This window comes from Harpia harpyja, chromosome 6 (assembly GCF_026419915.1).
Source record: "Harpia harpyja isolate bHarHar1 chromosome 6, bHarHar1 primary haplotype, whole genome shotgun sequence".
In the NCBI taxonomy this organism is placed as follows: Eukaryota; Metazoa; Chordata; class Aves; order Accipitriformes; family Accipitridae; genus Harpia; species Harpia harpyja.
The window spans coordinates 1,871,045-1,890,693 of NC_068945.1; positions in this window are offsets into that span (position 1 = coordinate 1,871,045).

The following is a 19,649-nucleotide window of genomic DNA, read 5'->3' on the forward strand; positions in this document are numbered from 1 at the left end:
CACGCAAACAGTATGTGTTTGGTTGCCCTGAAAGAAGCAAGCAGCTTCTGAGGAACTGGTCTTGGGTAACTCAAGGCACTTTGGAGACAAAGTGCAGGCCACCTCATCCAGAGACACGGTACAGACATCCCCCAGGGCAGAAATTCCTGCATACACATGAACTGAGCTAACTCCACCCCTGCGTGTAGGACATGGCAGCATGGTGCTGCCCTTAGGCTAACAAGCCCTGCTGAAGGCACAGTTATGTGGACCAAGGCAGTGGGACTCCCTACGTAACGTGGCCACGCATCTGTATGATGAAGCATCACGATGTGCCATGAAGGCAGTCCGGTTACATTTAGGCTGCGCCATGTCTCACTTAAAAAGCCCTGAAGAAAGGCAGGATCTGGCTGCCTCCACCCGGGGAACTACTGCGGTCATTGCTAGCTGAGGGATTTTTGCACCACCTACAGTATGTGCATGCTCTTTGAGGCAAGGCTAATTAGTCTGAGTACCATGTTAATTCAGCTGTGCAGCTCTGGGATGTGAACTTGCACGTCCACCCAGCATGAGACCCGGGCACAGATCCCAGTTCAGGGCTTTGCAAGGTGAATAAAGGGACTGATTTAAAACTGTTTCATATCTCTGCACTTGGCATAGGTAGATACATCTATCTGCACTGAGAAAAACTTGAACTCACACATTTCTGCTGACTGCTGACATTATTCAAGACTTTGTGCTTGCCTACACTGGATTGCAGCTCCCCAGTAACAAACTAAAAAAACCTGAAAAGACCTTCCATTTCTGAAGAAACAATCTCAGAACAAAGTGGTGGACATAAAAATCCTACAGATTTTTCATCCAGAAAATCTTGCGTAGCAAAAGGAAGTAACCCTAATTAGTAAGTTTAAGCTACAAATCCCATGCTTGATTTCCTGTCATATGACATTTATTAGCTTCAAAATATCACTGTCAAGGAAAACCTTCAAAGCTGATCACATTCAAAATCTCAGAGGAGAAGGAGATTTGAAAATGCCGTGAATCTTGTGCCACTTGCTCCCTGCACATTGCTCCAGCACAGCTCTTGAGTAATCTCATGAATCTTCTCTCATGTCATCCTTCCACTGGTGGAAGCCCTTGTCTTTAAGGTACTACTGATTAAAGCAATGTAAATGAATATTCAGCAAGACTCAAGAGCCTTTTCAAGGATGACATACTATTAAAATACTATTCATTAAGTGTTGAAGAATTCCTTCCAAGAGGGGCTTGGTAGGAAGTGGGCAGGAAAGGGAGGCTCAGCGATGATCCCTTATACTGCCTCTTCATTAATACTGTATATGAATCAGCATATATGAATAAGCCACTGCTCACAGTCCACTTACCACACCTCCAGACACCTACTGAAGAAATGCTGCAACAAATGATATGCACATGCAGGACGCTGTTAAAAATTAACCTGCAAAGGAGGCTCAGGGACAAAGGCACATGCAGAGATCAGACAGATCAGCGCTGCGCATTCGAGCTTTCTAATGAAATCAAGGTTTCTAAGGAAAAAAATAACCCAAGCAAACACTGCAAGGATGCATTCAGAAGCCAGTGAAATCCAGCTCCCACCTGGAAGAATCCAGCACTGCTACCTTTACTCCTTGCATCTAAACTTTGAAGCCTGTTTATATGCCAATCTCCTATCAATGTGAAACGCCACCAGCACCAAAAGGGCAAAGGAATAAACTTTAATGCAGTTTTGATTAGCAGAAAGCACTGCCTGTCAACTTGAGTAATTTTAAAAATTACTTTCCACTTACTTACAAATGTTATGAAAGACATAGAGGTGGACAAGCCGCTGATAGCAGAAAGTAGCCTCAGCCTGGCTTACATGCTAAAATGACAAAGATGCATCAGAAATGAGTACAGAAAATGAAAGAAAGGGTAGTTTAATGAAGCCAAGACCCCCCCAGAGTCAGCCATGCAGCTCGTATGCATTGGTGCGACTAGTGCCTGGACTGGGTGACACTACTTATGAAGTAGCGTCAGACAAGAGATTTAGGTCCAAGTTTATGTCTGTGCTTTTTCCAACTTTCAATATTAAAACAGAAAAGAAAAGCTTACAAGCAATACACGCAATTTCTCATTGTAAAGGTCAACATTTCAGTTGGGTATGAGTGTGTGGAAGTGTTCAGTCTAGTAAACAATGTCTTTTTCACCTATTCTACACTATGACAGCAGAGAAGTTTGCTGTGTAAAATGACAAAATATTGTGGACTGAGGTTTCTCTCATAAATTTAAGAAGGAAAAACTGTTAACAAATGTACATATGAAGGAGTTTTAATGCCTTTACTAGAGTTCATTAATCTTTTTTCCTAGCACTTATATATTAAATACCCATTGGCATGAGGCATTGAACCGAGACGTCTAGGGCAAATGTGGAGACACACTATGGCCCTTGTCCAATGAGTTAAGAGGCAGAGAAATACCTGTCTCTCTGGACTCAGATACCTGAACTTCAGGAAAGCCCAAGCCAACTAGACTCCCCACATGAGCACCCCAACTAGGTGAAGAACCTCAGACCTACTCCCAGCCTGAGGTGAACTTCATCCAAGCAGCGATGTGCGCAGCACAAATGGAAATGATGCAAAGTGCCAGTGGACCTTGCAAGCACCTCCTGGTTTATGGGATACTGGCATAACTGAGTTCATATACAACATGGAAGAGTGCACAGAGGATGCTGAGAACAGTGGTTGCCTAGCCAAAGCTACCATTTTTATGGCTTCAGAGGCTGCACCAAAGCTGCAGAGCGTGCTCTTTACTAGCTGGGATTCCCTCTTGGCACAGAAAGTTCCAGAGAGAGAACATGGGGAGAGCTGATGCCATACCAGAGCTAATGTTTGGAGGAGAGCTAGCTGGAATGGCTCTGGGAGGTGCTATTCCCATTTCATGTGAGCACATGCTGCACCCCAGCAGTGCTAATGGGGTACAACACAGTTACCTCCACCCTGAGTATAAGATTATTCCAGCTTGGGCCAAATTCCAATAGTAAAATGGTGGACTCATTTAGGGCATAATCCATTATTCTGTGCTCCTGTAGATTTTGCAGAAACTCCCTGGGACTCCTGATCTGCAAGTCTGTTTTACCACAGTTCATTTGCACACCTCTATGACTGACCATCAGTCTGTCTATGACTGACTTCAGCAATAATAATAAATAAATCAGATTTTTTGTTTTTCTTCTAGAACGAAAAAAAGAAATATTTGTATGCCTTAAGCATAAATAATCTGTAAATTCCTTCAGTTCTAAATGTTTAATGATCTTGGAACCTGGCAACACTGGAAAGGCATACCAGTAAAGGCAAACCTGGAATATTAGCTATCCGGCAACAATGGTGGGGTTGGAAACTCTGCACAAAACCAAAACAACTAAAATGTAGAATATGAATCACATAACAGGGTTCATTTCAGAGACCTTCTGGATACCACATGGAGAGTTAGTGATTTTTAGCTCTGTCTGGTACAGTATTCCCTCTTCTAAATTTCTGCTTTAAAGTTCTAAACACCAGCTGGGATGATAAATGTGACCAGAGCAGTAATCTACAGGAAAAACACCTGACTACTAATTACCCTCAAATAACTGTTTCACAACACACATAAGGCAATTATATAGAGAGGAAGGAAACCTAAGTTATATCAGCCAGGTGTAGGCTAGATGGAACAGCTGATGCCATGAAAGCTTATGTTTCCAAAACCCACATGTGTGAGGAGCTGTGAATTATCATTCCTTTCCCTCTTAGCATTTTACAGCTTTTTAGAAATGCCGCTGCTACAGTGCTGCGACCAAAGCAAAGAAGGGCATGTCTGGAAGTGCTAAATGCTGTGTTCTTTCCCAAGTGAAATATTGAGTGTCAGCACCCCTTGCTCACATGCCTCTTCTTAGCCTCATAAAATACTTACCAGTGAAATAAAAATGTTGCTTTTGCTTGACCAGTCCACCTCCCTTCTTCACTTCATTATACTGATATGGTCCTTTTGAGAGATAGGGCAACAGCCTTTACACACACCGTGGATATGTCAAAGGAACATGATTCAGGTTGCAAAGCCATTAATTTCTTTGGTGTTCATGCACTACAACACCGCTTTTAATCCCAGGACCTGATAAGATGTTTTAAAGGATGTGTTTGCTTTATTTGGTACAACAGTGAGCAGTACTCAATAAGCACCTGTTCAATTTTTAATTTTATTCTCACGATGCAATGTTTGGTGCAAGCCTTGATGCCCTTTATTACCCGTATGTTGGGATTCACAAATCTTAATTGATCTTTACAAAACACCTGTGACATAAGAAAATATGATTGGTTTTGATTTCTAAATGAAGAAAAAAAAAAAGTGCAGATAATTAAGGTAAAAATACATCTGCTCAGGTGCCCAGAGCACACCTGTGAGCTGAAAAAAACCCTTATTGTGATCCGCTCTCAGTGGTACAAGTAAATAACTGACGATCACGGTTTGTGGGTGCATAAAAACTCTTTGAGTAAAAGTCTCACTGTCATGATTTGACACATTACACAGGGGGAGGATGCCTAAATGTTGAGAAAGAGCCTTTATTGTGATAACAATAGTGCAGAAAAGAAGCATTCTTGTAAAAAGTCCTTCACCAATAATCTGAGGGCACATTTGACACAGTGCGACCCACTGGCTAATGCTGAAATAACAAGGTGAGGAAAGGGTCTTTTTAAAACTGTGCAAGGCAAAGGTAAAGGCGCTAAAGCAGCATGCAGGTTCAAATGTAAAATTTTGATGTATTCAGTGGGACCTGTCTCAAACAGGCTTGTGTGATCATCCAGGCATGACTCAAGTCACTCCCACTTGAGCACTGGCATTGCAGGACACTGGGCATCTACAGGGACCTCTAATAACACTTCCATTGGCCTTTAGTCATGCCCTACTTTACTTTTTCTTTCCATTTTCAGAAATCTTAATATTTCACATAGCAACTTCAAACCTAGATCCAGATATGATTCTCCTGTGATATGAAGGTACTCTGAAGAAAGAATGAAATCACAGTGCTGGTGAAGTCTGTGGAAATATTTAAATTTCATTTCAGCCAGGATTTTATGTCACTGTCTGGGGCTGGCCTTGGCAAACTCCGCATGTGAACAGCTAATTAATGAAATACAGCTCCCTGAACAACACAGAAATTAAATGCAGATGGTAAAAGGAAGATCTGTTAGGCCTAGGAGAATAAAAAGATTTTTATTAAATAACCTCCTCATTGGAAAACAAAGGTAAATACAATGATGTCTATGGCCCTTTTGTATTACTTTTCCAGTTATTTGGATGATTTTGCATTAACTCCAAATATATTAAGTTCAAATATTCAGATATTTTCCAGCTTTTATTCTACTGCCATGGTATTTTCAGTTCTAATAATTTAAATTCACCGTGTTTTGTCTGGACTTGCAAATAATCTAATTAGAGAAACACAAACAATCCCAGTGACTTATATAACTTAGCAACCATCATCACTTCTGAAGTTCAACTATTCACAATGAATTACTCACAAGACATTCACACAGAAAACTTGTTTTGAAGAAACACACAAATCATTTCAGACATCCAATCTCAGCGCTTCATAATCAGCTCATAACGGAAGCAGACACAATTAGACTAATTGTTCATTATAAATTATTCACTAAGCTCTACACTTGCTAATCTAATGTCAATTGATGTTTATGTGTGAAAGGAGGAAGAAATTGCACTTTGTAGACTGACTAGCTTCAGACATCATATACTGTTTGTTGTGATTTATGACAGCTTCACATCAGCAGTTGCCTGAACTATAAATTGAGCTGAATCCCCCCCATTCACAGTCCCTGACGCCTGGAGGTGATACAGCTATGACACGCTGATAGAAACTCAAGATCCCAAACACATTATAGCTAAATAAAATGTGCATTACTCTGTAACTCAAAGGATAAATCAGCTTCAAAGGATATTCTCTTTTCTTCCTGCCAGTGATGAATAGCTACTTTCCTTTTTTCCAGCAAGTTGCTACTATTTTTTGAAATCTGATTTGAATTAAGAACTACTTCCCAGAGGGGATGAGGAGCAAAGCTGTCTTCTCTAGGAAGACAGTTGTCAGAGTTCACGTAACAAGTCCTTCAGACATTCAAAACAGTAGAGAAAAATACAGATCAACTGGAAAGTACTGTGCGTAAATAGACTGAGTAGCCTATTTATTTATGCATATAAATAAATGCATATGCATATGGAAATGAAAAACAGCAGTCGGATCCCTCTACGACATGATATTTAGCCTATCTTTCACAGAATCTTTCTACAAACAAACTGGGCTCTGTGAGTTTGGTTCCCAGTCACAGGGCTTCTTCACTTTTCCTCAAGATGTTGAAGATCATTATTAAAGACTGACACACTGAACTCCAAAGTTTTCTCAGAACACACAAAAAAACAGTAAGAAAGAATGTCTTTATGAGTCAGCTTTATGAAACACCCAAGCCTACTTCGTACATCTCGTATTACCTATGGCTGGAACAGGCAGTGGTGGGCAGCAGATAAGAGAATCCACCTCCAAGTTCAAAATATCCCCCCTCTCCTCTGACCTGGGCAGCTGACAAAAGAAAATTTGAAACACCTAGTGAAGTTTGGTTTATCAGTTTAATGGCTATTTCGCCACCTAGAGAGGAATCCTGTCTCACTCATTGCTTAGAAGGTTAACAACAGATAGATACCATGGTTTGTTAAATAGAAAGTATTCTTTATAAAAATTTGCTCTATTCATTATCTCCCCCGCACAGAGAGTGAAGGGAGCCTGGAGGGTGCTGATAAAAAGGACTGTGCTAGACAAATGAATGAAAGGTGCTGTGCCCAACCTTTAAAACTTGTCACTCAGACTAAGCAATTCATTGTGCAGGTAAGCTATTTCTATGGAGGCCATTTAAAGGGGGAATGCTTGAACACTCTTCTTTTTCGGGAAGGGTAGAGAAGAGAATTGAGGCACATTTGAGGAAGATGTGGACTGAATACAAACTGTGTGGCCAAAAGTCAAGATATTGTTTGTATCATCGCTACTCCCCTTTCTTAGCATAGACCTCATCTCTTAAATGAATTAATCATTTTTTAGTCACTTCACACCAAACTGAAAAGCTCATTTCGTGAAAATACTATACATTTTTAGTGGCATGAGAAAGGGATTTTTATAATGTTCAACTGTACCTTTCATAAAGAATATGCATCATGTATTCTAAAGAACTTGTAAGAGTTTCACAGATGTGCTGTGACCATGGTATATAATTTATTCACATAAACAAATTAAAGGTGTACATTGCAAACCCCTGCAGCACAGGATCAGATTTAGCCCTTTGCTGGGCTCATCCACTGTATTCAAAGCAGAATTTGACTTGCTGTCTGTCTATAACATACGAAACTTGAACACTTATCTCTAATAATTGTGAAATACCAATGCCAAGTCACTTCAGATTGCTGTTTGGTTTTCCACACAAATATCCAGATGCTCAGCATGGTAAGTGCAACAAAGTTATTGAACACCAGCTATGACTAGAAAAGGATCTCACCTAAGATCTTAGGAAGAACACCTAGGAGTAAGTAATATTTACAGCACTGTAATGGTTTTGCGTGGCAAGGTTTTGGTAGTGGGAGGGCTACAGGGGTGGATTCTGTGAGAAGCTGCTAGACGCTTCCCCCATGTCCGATAGAGCCAATGCCAGCCAGCTCCAAGACGGACCCGCCGCTGGCCAAGGCTGAGCCCATCAGCAACCATGGTAGTGCGTCTGGACTAACGGATTTAAGAAGGAAAAAAAAAGTTGCTACAGCACAGAAACTGCAGCTGGAGAGAGGAGTGAGAACATGTAAGAGAAACAACCCTGCAGACCCCCAGGTCAGTGAAGAAGGAGGGGGAGGAGATGCTCCAGGCACCGGAGCAGAGATTCCCCTGCAGCCTGTGGTGAGGAAGACCATGGTGAGGCAGGCTGTCCCCCTGCAGCCCATGGAGGTCCACGGTGGAGCAGATATCCTCCTGCAGCTCAGGGAGGACCCCACGACGGAGCAGGTGGGTGTCCGAAGGAGGCTATGACCCTGTGGGAAGCCCACGCCGGAGCAGGCTCCTGGCAGGACCTGTGGCCCCGTGGAGAGAGGAGCCCACGGAGCAGGTTTTCTGGGAGGACTTGTGACCCCGCGGGGGACCCACGCTGGAGCAGTCTGTGCCTGAAGAACTGCAGCCTGTGGGAGGGACCCACACTGGAACAGTTTGTGAAGAACTGCAGCCCGTGGGAAGGACCCACTTTGGAGCAGTTCGTGGAGGACTGTCTCCCGTGGGAGGGACCCCACGCTGGAGCAGGGGAAGAGTGTGAGGAGTCCTGCCCCGGAGGAGGAAGGAGCGGCAGAGACAATGTGCAATGAACTGAACACAACCCCCATTCCCTGTCCCCCTGTGCCACTGGGGTGGTAGGTAGAGAATTCGGGAATGAAGCTGTGCCTGGGAAGAAGGGAGGGGTGGGGGGACAGTGTTTTAAGATTTGGTTTTATTTCTCATTACCCTACTCTGGTTTGATTGTCAATAAATTAAGTTAATTCTCCCCAAGTCAAGTCTGTTTTGCCCGTGATGGTAATTGGTGAGTGATCTCTCCCTGTCCTTACCTCGACCCACAAGCCTTTTGTTATATTTTCTCTCCCCTGTCCAGTTGAGGAGGGGAGTGAGTGAGCAGCTGCATGGTGCTTAGTTGCTGGCTGGGGTTAAACCACAACAAGCACCTGTAAGATCTCTTTTAAATGCAGCCTTCCAGCAGATCTTTAAAGACATTTTCACTGCTCCTCTGAAGCTATCTCAGGTCCTTCGCAAAATAAGTGATTGTGCACATTCAGATGTATTACATGTCTTGATTTGATTATTTGCATTTGATTATTTTCTTTACTGTTCTCAACACTGTCTGTTCTGAATCTGCAAAGACCACGAGCACCTTCATTCAATCATCTCTGCTGTTTACAGATATCCAAACTGCAGCTTCACTTGAAGTCAATGGCAAAACGCTGAATTATGGAGAATGGATTTAGCCAGCCTTGTACTGATGTGCTAACACACACAGGAAAAGGATATTCCTTAGGCAAAGGTGGCCTTCATTTTGTGAAAATACCATACCACGTGGCACTCCACTTACTATAAATAATGAGGCTATACACAAGCATAAGAATGTACAAGGGTAAAGCAGGTTTCAAGACTAGAAAAGAAGTAACAAGATGCATGTTCTTTAGTAGTTAAGTATTTTGAAGAGAGTGGCACATGATTAACCTCTAAAGAGCTATCCTCTGCCTGACTTTGTAGTTAAAGCCACATCCTTACCTGACTTTGGGTGTATTCATTCGGTAATAGCCCTGTCTGCACCTTCTTGTCTTCAGCAGTCTGGTGAGCATAATCTGTTTCTTTTGCATTTATTGTCAGTTCCACTTTCTGGCTTATATGGCCGAAGTCCTTTATTCATTCTTGTAGTTCTCATCTGCTTTGCACAGAGAACAAATATGATCCAGGAACCTGAAATGATTAAGTTATGTTATTTCTTCTACATTTTCTTGTTGCTACTAAACCCTCCAACCCTTTGCAAGAAAAAATATTTCATCCTTCAATATTTTTTTCTGTAGAAAGCAAAAAGTCTGAGTTTAGCAGAACAGTTTCTAATATCATAATACTTGTTATGTCCAATAACAAAGAATTAATTTTAGATGCTGAAAAGCAAATATACATACAGTGAGATAGAGAAAGAGAGCTTATTAAGTGTATTTCAGTGGTCCTAGCACGACTGTATATAGGCACCTCCCAGTCTATTCTCACAATCACTCTGTGTGGAAAATGAGTATTATTCCTACTTCACAGTTAGGGATCCAAATCCAGAGGAGATAGAAAGGTGTTTGTATGATGTAGTTTGGTCTGCTTAGTCTTCCCGAATACTCAGCGCAGAGAGACAGGCTTTCGTCCATAGGGCAAAACAAACACTCAAGTTAGGATCCTGCTTTGCGTTGTCACTGGAGAAACTTCTGTCTTCCCTCAATGATTATGAAGTCAGCATTTAAGTCAGGTGCATATACCGAGGCGTTGAGAATATAGTTAAGTGCCAAAAATCACCATCCCAAAACTGAGAAGTAAGAAATGAAACTGAGATTCCTTTGCATATCTTCTGTATGTCTGGCTTGGCTTGCTAGCTCTTCTGCTAGGGAACCATTGGCTGATGTTGTCTGTCCCCAGTGCTTAGCGAGGCCTGGTCTGTGTCCTGTAATACTACAAATAATAAATAGTAGGCCTACCAAAGCAGAAAACTGTAATTTTCAGAGATGTGAGACAGACAGATGTGTCTAAGGGACCTGGAGCAATCCCAGATGAATTAGCCTTAAGTGCAGGAAGATTTTCAAATGGAGAGGTTTCTGAAAAACAAAATGTCTCTCCTTTCTAACTTTGTAGAACTTACTTCTTGTTGCACTTGTGTTCCTGTTCCTACAGAATGATGCAGAAGCCGGGCATCCTTCCTATGCATACTAATGCCTCCTAGTCCTTTGGGAATGCTCTAGATGGCTGGCAGATGGTAGATGATGACCATGGAAGTGTTGAAACAAGTATTTTCAAAGCTCTACACCCAAAGATACAGAAATGTTGTACCTTGGAGGTTTGTAACACTTCGTGATCATTTAAGAATAGCCATCCACTTTCGGGCAATTATACTAATCATTCTATTATTTACTGTGCATTTTCCAGTGATTAATCTACATCTCTGTTGGTAGGAAACTGTCTAAGTAACAGAAAACCTGGCTTGGCAGGGAGTTTTGCATGAAAGTCTGTTCACAGACAGAACCTGCAGACAGCCTTCTAATCTCAGGAGCAACTTTAGTCATTCAATTATTTCACTGCTAAACAGGAAATTAATTTTCAGAGCTTCAGTAATTTTATCTGGCAAGAAGTGTTGGATTGCTTTTCTTTTAACTTAAAATAACACATTAATTCCTTTGTGCATCATGGCATTGGTAGAACTCTGGGGGTTGGGTTTTTTTACTGTCATGAATCTGTTAAGGAATTTTCACGTGTTGAGTGCCTTACAATGGATCAATCAGAAATTACTGCAGCATCCAGGTCTGGGTGCTAAATGATTGCTTGCGGAAATGAAAGTTGGGGTGAAAAAATGGAAGAAATACTGAGACTTTCTAACATAGGTCTAAATAAGCTATGATAACCCACCCGTTTGGGACTAAATTAAGGTACTCTATGTATAAAACATAGCAAAATGAGCTTACATTTAAAGAACATTACAGGAAGAATCTCACTAGTGGTTCTTCAGTGGGTCACCCACAAGAAGGTACAACAGGCTTACATGGTCATATGACACATACTGTATCTTACACAGTTTTTTACAGCAGTGAAGTATCTCCTCCCAAGGATAAAGCGAATCGTCTCAAGACTGTTCTAGAAATTTTTTCCACAGGCTCAAAAAGCTGTTTCCACCCTCCCTTCCCACATAGAATAACACTACTTTTCCCAGAGAAGGAGTCATCCAAGCTACTGTCTTTCCAGATTGGTAGGAAGGGAATATGGAAATCACTTGGCTTGCTGGCGAAGTAAGGTGTCACTTTACATTGTGCTGCATATGAGTGGCAGTGCCATTACCGAAATACTGCTTGCTTGAATAGCAAGATGAAAAGCAGAACCATCCAAACCAAGATTTTTTGCATGTTTTCAGAGGAATCATGAACTGAGCCAAATCTCTAAACTAAGCCCAGTTTCTGTGAGCAGCCTGAGCAGGTTAAAGGTGAGAGGGCTTCCTCACATCTGGCTAGATGCAGAGGATTTAACCGAATAAGAAAACTGGAGCCGTGCTGTGCCTTTTGGAAACTCCCTACTTCTCCCTCGCTTCGAAGAGCTCTTCCCTTCTGCGGGCCCCAGCCAGGACAGCTGATCTCCCTATCTCTGAACCAGACGGTTATGCCAGTGCTTCATTCACTCCCATCCCTATGAGCACACTTGCAGTAAATAACAAGCTAAGCTAAGTAGCCCTTTCACAACCATCCCAGCTGCGAAACAGTGTCCAGAGTGCTTAATTCCTTCTCATTCCCTTTGTTGCCAGACTAGAGGCAGGCAACACCTAATTCTTTCTCATTCCCTCTGTTGCCAGACTAGAGGCAGGCATCACCCAACCCTCTGATAATTTCTAAATGTGTCCCACTACCCTATATAAGACATTTTTTTTTAGTATTGAAGCATGTTGCTGATATTAGTTTATGTATATTTGTTCCTGTTTCTGCTGGCCAAACTCCTGGTTGCCACTTGCTAGGAAACACAAATGAAAACTGGCAGGAAATGGCCTTTTGAATATACCAAACCTGATCTGAAATCACCCATGCTCTGTCCTTTTTGTCTGGTTGCATAAGAGAATACTGAAAGAAAAAAACCTGAGCTAAGTCTCTTCTTTGCCTTTGGTGCCAATTAAATTAAATGAAGCCTACAATTCAGATAGTTGGGCAGGGACTGTATTAATGGATCTGGAAAAATAAAGTGGTTTGTGGGAAGTCTATGAGCTTTTAGGCCCTGGCTGTGCTTGAAATGGACACATCATTATATGACCGTTAGATATACAGTTGACTTTCACACGAAAATCAGTTAAGAGGGTGGGGGTCCAAACTTCTTCATTATCTGCTCAGCACTCAGTGCTACTGCAGAATAATTTTTACATTCAGAGCACTACGTGGAATGGAAAGGGCATATTTCATAACGCCCTTTAGTAGTTAATGGATGTGATTGAGAGACATTTCTTCAGTGGGGCTTTCTGCCTTACCATACTTGCTTTACTTTTTCAGCATGTTCCGGGGGAATGTTTTTTGGCATTTGTAAGCATAATTTCAAATATCTCTTTCCTACAGTTCAGTATCAGAGGACATGACTCAACTTCTTCGTTATAATAAATCTCCATCTAACTGAAAAGCCTGCCAGGAGTATATAGTACTTCCCTGCTCTATACAAAGTGGGTGGTTTTGAGCTCACATTTTCTTGGTATTATTCATTATTATTATCTATATTATCCAGAGGAGAAAGCTTTGAATAAAGCAATTTCAAGATCCGAAGATGCCTCACGCATAAAAACAACTGGATCCAGCTGCAAACAGTCATTCAAGTTTCCTGGTATTTCAGGTTCTTGACTGATTAATTAGAAAGTCAATCGCTTGATATTTTAACCTGACTGTGCCCTCCTAGTCTATTAGTACAGAACGTACACCAGGGGTTAAACAGTGCTGGTGTTTAAAACCGACATACCTGCTCCCTCCCTCCTACCCACTGACTCCACTGATATTTTACCACCAGATCCAGTGAGTGCTCAGTAAAACCCATTAGTTACTGAATTTATCCCAGAAATTTAGTAGTTTTCCATCTTTTATGATCACCATTTTCATTAGGGTTTTAAATGCTAGTTTTTATACACATAAACAGAATTAGAGAGAACGGCTCCATTTTGCACATCAACAGCATCAGACAGGAAAAAATACATGAAATGGAAGAATTCAGCAGAGTTTGATTCTGACAGTAAAAAAACAAAGAAGTTGCTACAAAATTTATCAGTGATTGTGGGGCAATTTACTGTTGCTTAATCTATCTTTTTTTAATGTACCTATCTTGGGTACTTCCACAGCTCCCACACCTATCTAGTGCCTTAGTTATCTGGCTACAGGTCAGTGCCTGGCTCAGGTAGATATGAGATCTCTCTGCCAGGGAGGGATAAGAGTCCACCCTGGGCATAGCTACTGCAGAGAGCAGATGGCAACCAGTATGACAGCTAGCAAGTAGGACACAAACTCAAGCAGTGGCACTGGGAGACGTTCACAGGACGAAGAACTACTTTCTCCTCCAGGATTATTTATATATTTTGTGCTAAGAAAGCAATTATTTTCCTGGAAAATCACAGAATCATAGAATCACAGAATACCAGGATGGAAGGGACCTCAAGGATCATCTGGTCCAACCTTTCTTTGCAAAAGCACTGTCTAGACAAGATGGCCCAGCACTCTGTTCCGCCGAATCTTAAAAGCGTCCAATGTTGGGGAATCCACCACTTCCCTGGGGAGATTATGCCAATGGCTCATTGTTCTTGTTACGAAAAAGTTTCCTCGTGTCCAATTGGAATCTCCCCCAGGAGTAACTTTTACCCATCACCCCTTGTCTTTTCCATGTGACTCCTTGTAAAAAGGGAGTCTCCACCTTCTTTGCAGCCACCCTTTAAATACTGGAACGTAGTGATAAGGTCTCCCCTATGCCTTCTTTTCTCCAGGCTGAACAAACCTAGTTCTCTCAGCCTTTCCTCATATGGCAGGCTTCCCAGTCCTTTGATCATCTTTATGGCCCTTCTCTGGACCCTCTCCAGCCTGTCCACATCTTTTTTGCATAGCAGGGACCAAAAATGAACACAGTATTCCAGGTGTGGCCTGACAAGTGCTGAGTAGAGTGGGATAATTAACTTCATCTCTGCTGGTGAGACCCTTGTTGATGCAACCCCTCATCCTGTTGGCTTTCTTTGCCGCAGCAGCACACTGTTCACTCCTATTGAGCTTGCTGTCCACCAGGACCCCCATGTCCCTTTCCACAGAGCTGCTCCCCAGCCAGGTAGATCCCAGCCTGCGCTGCACTCCTGGATTATGTTTTCCCAGGTGCAAGACCTTACACTTGTCCTTGTTGAACTTTGTAAGGTTCTTGTTAGCCCACTCTTCCAGCCTATCCAGGTCTTCCTGCAAGGTGGCTCTCCCTTCCAAAGTGTCCACTTCCCCAAGCAGTTTGGTATCATCGGCAAACTTCATCAGGGTACATTTGATCCCATCATGCAGATCATTTATGAAGGTATTTGTCCTGGTTTTGGCTGGGATAGAGTTAATTTTCTTTCTGGTAGCTGGTATAGTGTTATGTCTTGGGTTCAGTATGAGGAGGATGTTGATAACACACTGATGTTTTCAGTTGTTGCTAAGTAATTTTTAGTCTAAAGTCAAGGATTTTTCAGCTTCTCATGCCCAGCCAGCAAGAAGGCTGGAGGGGCACAAGAAGTTGGGAGGGAACACAGCCAGGACAGCTGACCCAAACTGGCCAAACGGATATTCCATACCATATGAATATCATGGCCAGTATATAAACTGGGAGGAATTGGCCTGGGGGGATTGCTGCTCGGGGACTAACTGGGCATCGGTCAGCAAGTGGTGAGCAATTGCATTCTGCATCACTTGTTTTGTATATTCCAATCCTATTATTATTATTGTTGTTATTTTATTGTTTTTATTATTATCATTATTAGTTTCTTCCTTTCTGTTCTATTAAACTGTTCTTATCTCAACCCACGAGTATTACTTTTTTCTTTCCCCGATTCTCTCCCCCATTCCACTGCGGGGGGGAGAGTGAGCGAGCGGCTGTGTGGTGCTTACTTACAGACTGGGGTTAAATCACAATGATATTAAACAGTGTTGGGCCCAATACCGATCCCTGGGGGACCCCACTTGTGGCAGGTTTCCAGTATGAAAAAGAGCTATTTACCACCACCCTCTGGGTGCGGCCTGTCAGCCAGTTCCCCACCCATCGCCCAGACCACCTGTCTAGACCATAACGCATCAGTTTCTCTAGGAGGAGGCTGTGGGAAACCACATAGAAAGCCTTGGAAAAATCCAGGTAGACAATGTGCACCGCTCAGCCCACATCAACCGAGCAGGTTACTTTGTCGTAGAAGGCAATCAGGTTTGTCAAGCATGATTTGCCCTTGGTGAATCCCTGCTGGCTCTTCCCAATCGCATGCTTCATTTGACTTGCAATAGCCCCCAGGAGGATTCACTCCATGACCTTCCCAGGGGCTGAAGTAAGACTGATGGGCTGATAATTTCCTGGATCCTCCTTTAAGCCCTTCCTGTAGATGGGTGTGACATTAGCATTCTTCCAGTCTTCTGGGATGTCCCCCAATCTTCACAACTTCTCAAAGATTATAGCGAATAGCCTTGCAATGACATCAGCCAGCTCTCTTAACACCCTTGGGTAGATGATGTCGGGACCATCTATTAGTAGGGGTCAAGCTCCTGTAATAGTTCATGTGCCAACTCTTCCTTCACTGACGGTGGGTTTCTGCATCAACCTGGATTTTTGTTCCCAAGCCCTGAGGCCCAACAGTGCTGGTAAAGATAGAGGTGCCTTTTCAGCATTGTTGTTGACTAATTCACCTCTCCTGTTTAACAGCGAGCCAGTATTTTCCTTCTGTTTCTGCTTGTTGCTTATGTACCTCAAGAACCCTTTCTTGTAGTTTTTGACATCTCTGGCCAATTTCAATTCAAGCTGACCTTTTGCTTTTCTAACTGCATCTCTGCACACCCTGGCAATGCCCTTGTAGTTCTGAATGGGTATTCGACCGCTTTTCCATCTCTGGTACGCTTGCTTCTCTTTTGGTTTTGAGCAGACTCAGAAGCGTGCAGTTAAGACAAGGGGGTCCCTTGCTCTGTCTGCTTCCCTTACCTTTAAAGGGGATGAACTGGTTTTGTGCTTCCTGGAGAGCGTTCTCCTAGCACTTGCTAGCTCCTTTATCCCCCATGGAAGCTTCCCATGGAATCCCTCCCAACACTGTTCTGAGTAAGCTGAAGTTTTTTCTTCTAAAATCTAAAACCTTTGTCTTAGTACTAACCTTTAGCATGCTCAGCAGGATCCCAAACTCCACAACATTATCACTGTAGCCAAGGCTATCACTAACCGAGATATTACAAAGCAGGTTCTCTTGCTTGTGAGTAGCAAGTCCAGCAGTGCCTCATTCCTGGTTGGCACATCTAACATTTGTATGAGGAAGCAGTCCTCTAACACATTCCAGGAACTTGATGGATGACACGTGAGCTGCTGTATTGTTCTTCTTGTCTGGGTGGTTGAAGTCACCCATAAGAACCAGGTTCTATTGACCTGAAGCTTGCTTAAGTGACCCAAATATTGCCTCGTTGGCCTTATTGTCTTAGTGGGGAGGTCAGTAGCAGATGCCTACTGTAAGATCCCCCTTGGAGACAACCCCTCTGATCTTGACCCAGAGGCATTCAATAGGGCTTCCACAATCGCCATAGTTGACTTCTATACATTCAAGGTTCTCCTTAACATAGAGCGTGACTCCTCCTCCTCTTCTTCCCTGCCTGTCTTTACGAAACAGCCTGTAGCCATCCATCACAATCCTCCAGTCATGTGAGTTGTCCCACCATGTTTCAGTCATTCCTATGGTACCATAACTTTCTGACTGGGTGCGGAGCTCCAGTTCCTCCTGTTTGTTCCCCAGGCTGTGTGCATTGGTATACATACACTTGAGGTGGTTGGTCTTCTGGTTCTCATCTTGGGAGGCAGCTAAGGAACATTTGTCGCTGCTCTGGTTGGCCTGGCTTATTCCCCAGTTGGTTGCAATGGTGTGAGCATTGCCGCTTTGGACCCCACCCTCCGAGTCCTTCAGTTTAAAGCCTGCCTCACCAAGTTGGCCAGCCTGCTGCCAAAGTTTCCCTTGGGATCCCAAAGGTGGATCCCATCCCTCCCTAACAGGCTATACTCATTGAAGGATGTCCCATTGTCATAAAAGCCAAAACCCTCACGACAGCACCAGCCACGAAGCCCGAAGTCGATTTGCATTATACGTCTATTTCTGGCTGCACCCTTTCCTCTAACTGGTAAAATGGAAGAAAAGATAACTTGGGCACCAATACTTTTCGCTTGCACCCCCAAGGCTTTGTAGTCTTCCTTGATTCTGCCCAGGTTCTGACTTGCGGTGTCAATTCATGCCCACATGAAAGAGTAGCAACGGATAGTCGTCTGTGCTCTTGACAAGTTGTGGCACCCTCTTGGCAACATCTCAGACCTTAGTTCCTGGAAGGCAGCATACCTCTCATGCCTCTCTGTCAGGCCGGCAGATGGGCACCTCCATGCCCCTGAACAGAAGAATCACCCACTACAAACACTCAGCGTTTCTTTTTGCAGTATTCACTGTGTGCTGCTGGTACAGTTTCTCCTTGCAGACTTTGCTCGCGGGTGTCTACAGCTGTTAAAGATTCATATCTGGTTTTGGTTGTAATGCTGGAGGGTGGAGACTGAAGCAGAGTCCTGCTTTTGTGGGTCACCAGGGTCCAAGGTGCCTCACTGTGGGGTCTGCAAAGATATATATATAGTGATGATTCTTCTTTTGAACAGGCAATTCCATGTATACAAATGAATGACACATATTCTTTCAGCTATTAATTTCTAGTGAAATAAACATTTTTTTTTGCCTTGGTCAAAAGTTTCTTAGCTCCATTCTTCTGAGATAAGGGTTCAAATTATTCATGTTGCTTTGCCATATGGCTTTTCTGTGGGTGAAGCTTCAGTTAACCTGCATTTCCTCATTAGCACATATAGCCCTTTGTCTTTGCTTCTCCCTCTTCTTCCCCTGATTGCATGCTTTTCAACCCGATCATGTTAGAATTTCACCTCCTGGTGAACAGGCTTTTTGGGTATTCATTTCTGGAAACCATTTATAACACAGGCTGCCAAGGGTCACCTAACAACAATGCAGGTGATCATCTGGCTATTTATCTAGGCTATAACTTATAATAAAGGTTTGGAGGAATACCCACTCTGTTATATATGAACCCTAGAGAAGGAGGAGTGGGGAAAAGACTATGAAATAAAATGATAAGCCATCAAGCCCTGTTTTATAATTTCAATGCCTCCATCCCAGATCCCCTCCTGACTGTGGTTTTGTTCAGCTCCGATTTCAGTTCCTAGGGCAGCAACAACATGTGTGTGAATTGTCACCCTGAGACCAAAGCAAGGGAGTAACCTAATATTGATACTAGATTCAGGCATTCTGCTTGCAAGAATTAAGGCTTTATCACATATTAGGATACAATGCTGGATTTCTGTTAGAATTATAAACAGCTTGTCATGAATGTATTAAGTTTATTAAAGCCATTTCCTGATATCTCTTAATAATGTGCTAAGACAGTCTTGCTCATACCACAGAGGTTACAGCAAAAAGGTTCATCATCCTAAGGCAGGGATAAAATCTTTCAGGAAAAGAGGAATGGGCACTATTTAAGTTTTTAGTTACAGGTGACTGAAAAATGAATTTAACATAAGCCCCTTCTTTCTGTGTTTGCTACTTGGCCATAGGAATAATTTGATTTCATTTCTACAAAATATGCTGGCTGGCACTGTTTAGAAAGGATTTTATGTGATCGTATTCTTGCCCATAGCTTGCTCATTAACTGTCTCAGGCCAGCCTTGCTTTTGGCATTCTTTACTTATAATTTGCTGTTTACACAGTGCTGCTACTATCTTAAATCCCAGGGTATTCATTTGGTTGTCTCCACCACCCCATCACACTTACAAGAAAAAGGAAAAGGACTCAAGTAAGTTTTATAGAAGTGAAAATTCATGCAAACAGAGTCATCTGAGAATTCACAACACTTTCAGGGCAAACACATATTGGCATGATTAATTTTAAATTTTTTAATGAATGTTATTGCTAAAAAAATTGCAGCTTGCATGAATATTCATGGGAGCAAATAAACTTTCAAATACCAGACTGAACTAATTTCATTAGAATGTATTTTCATAATGGCATTTTGAAGTAGTCTCACAGCTCTCATGTAAATTATTTAATTTTTTT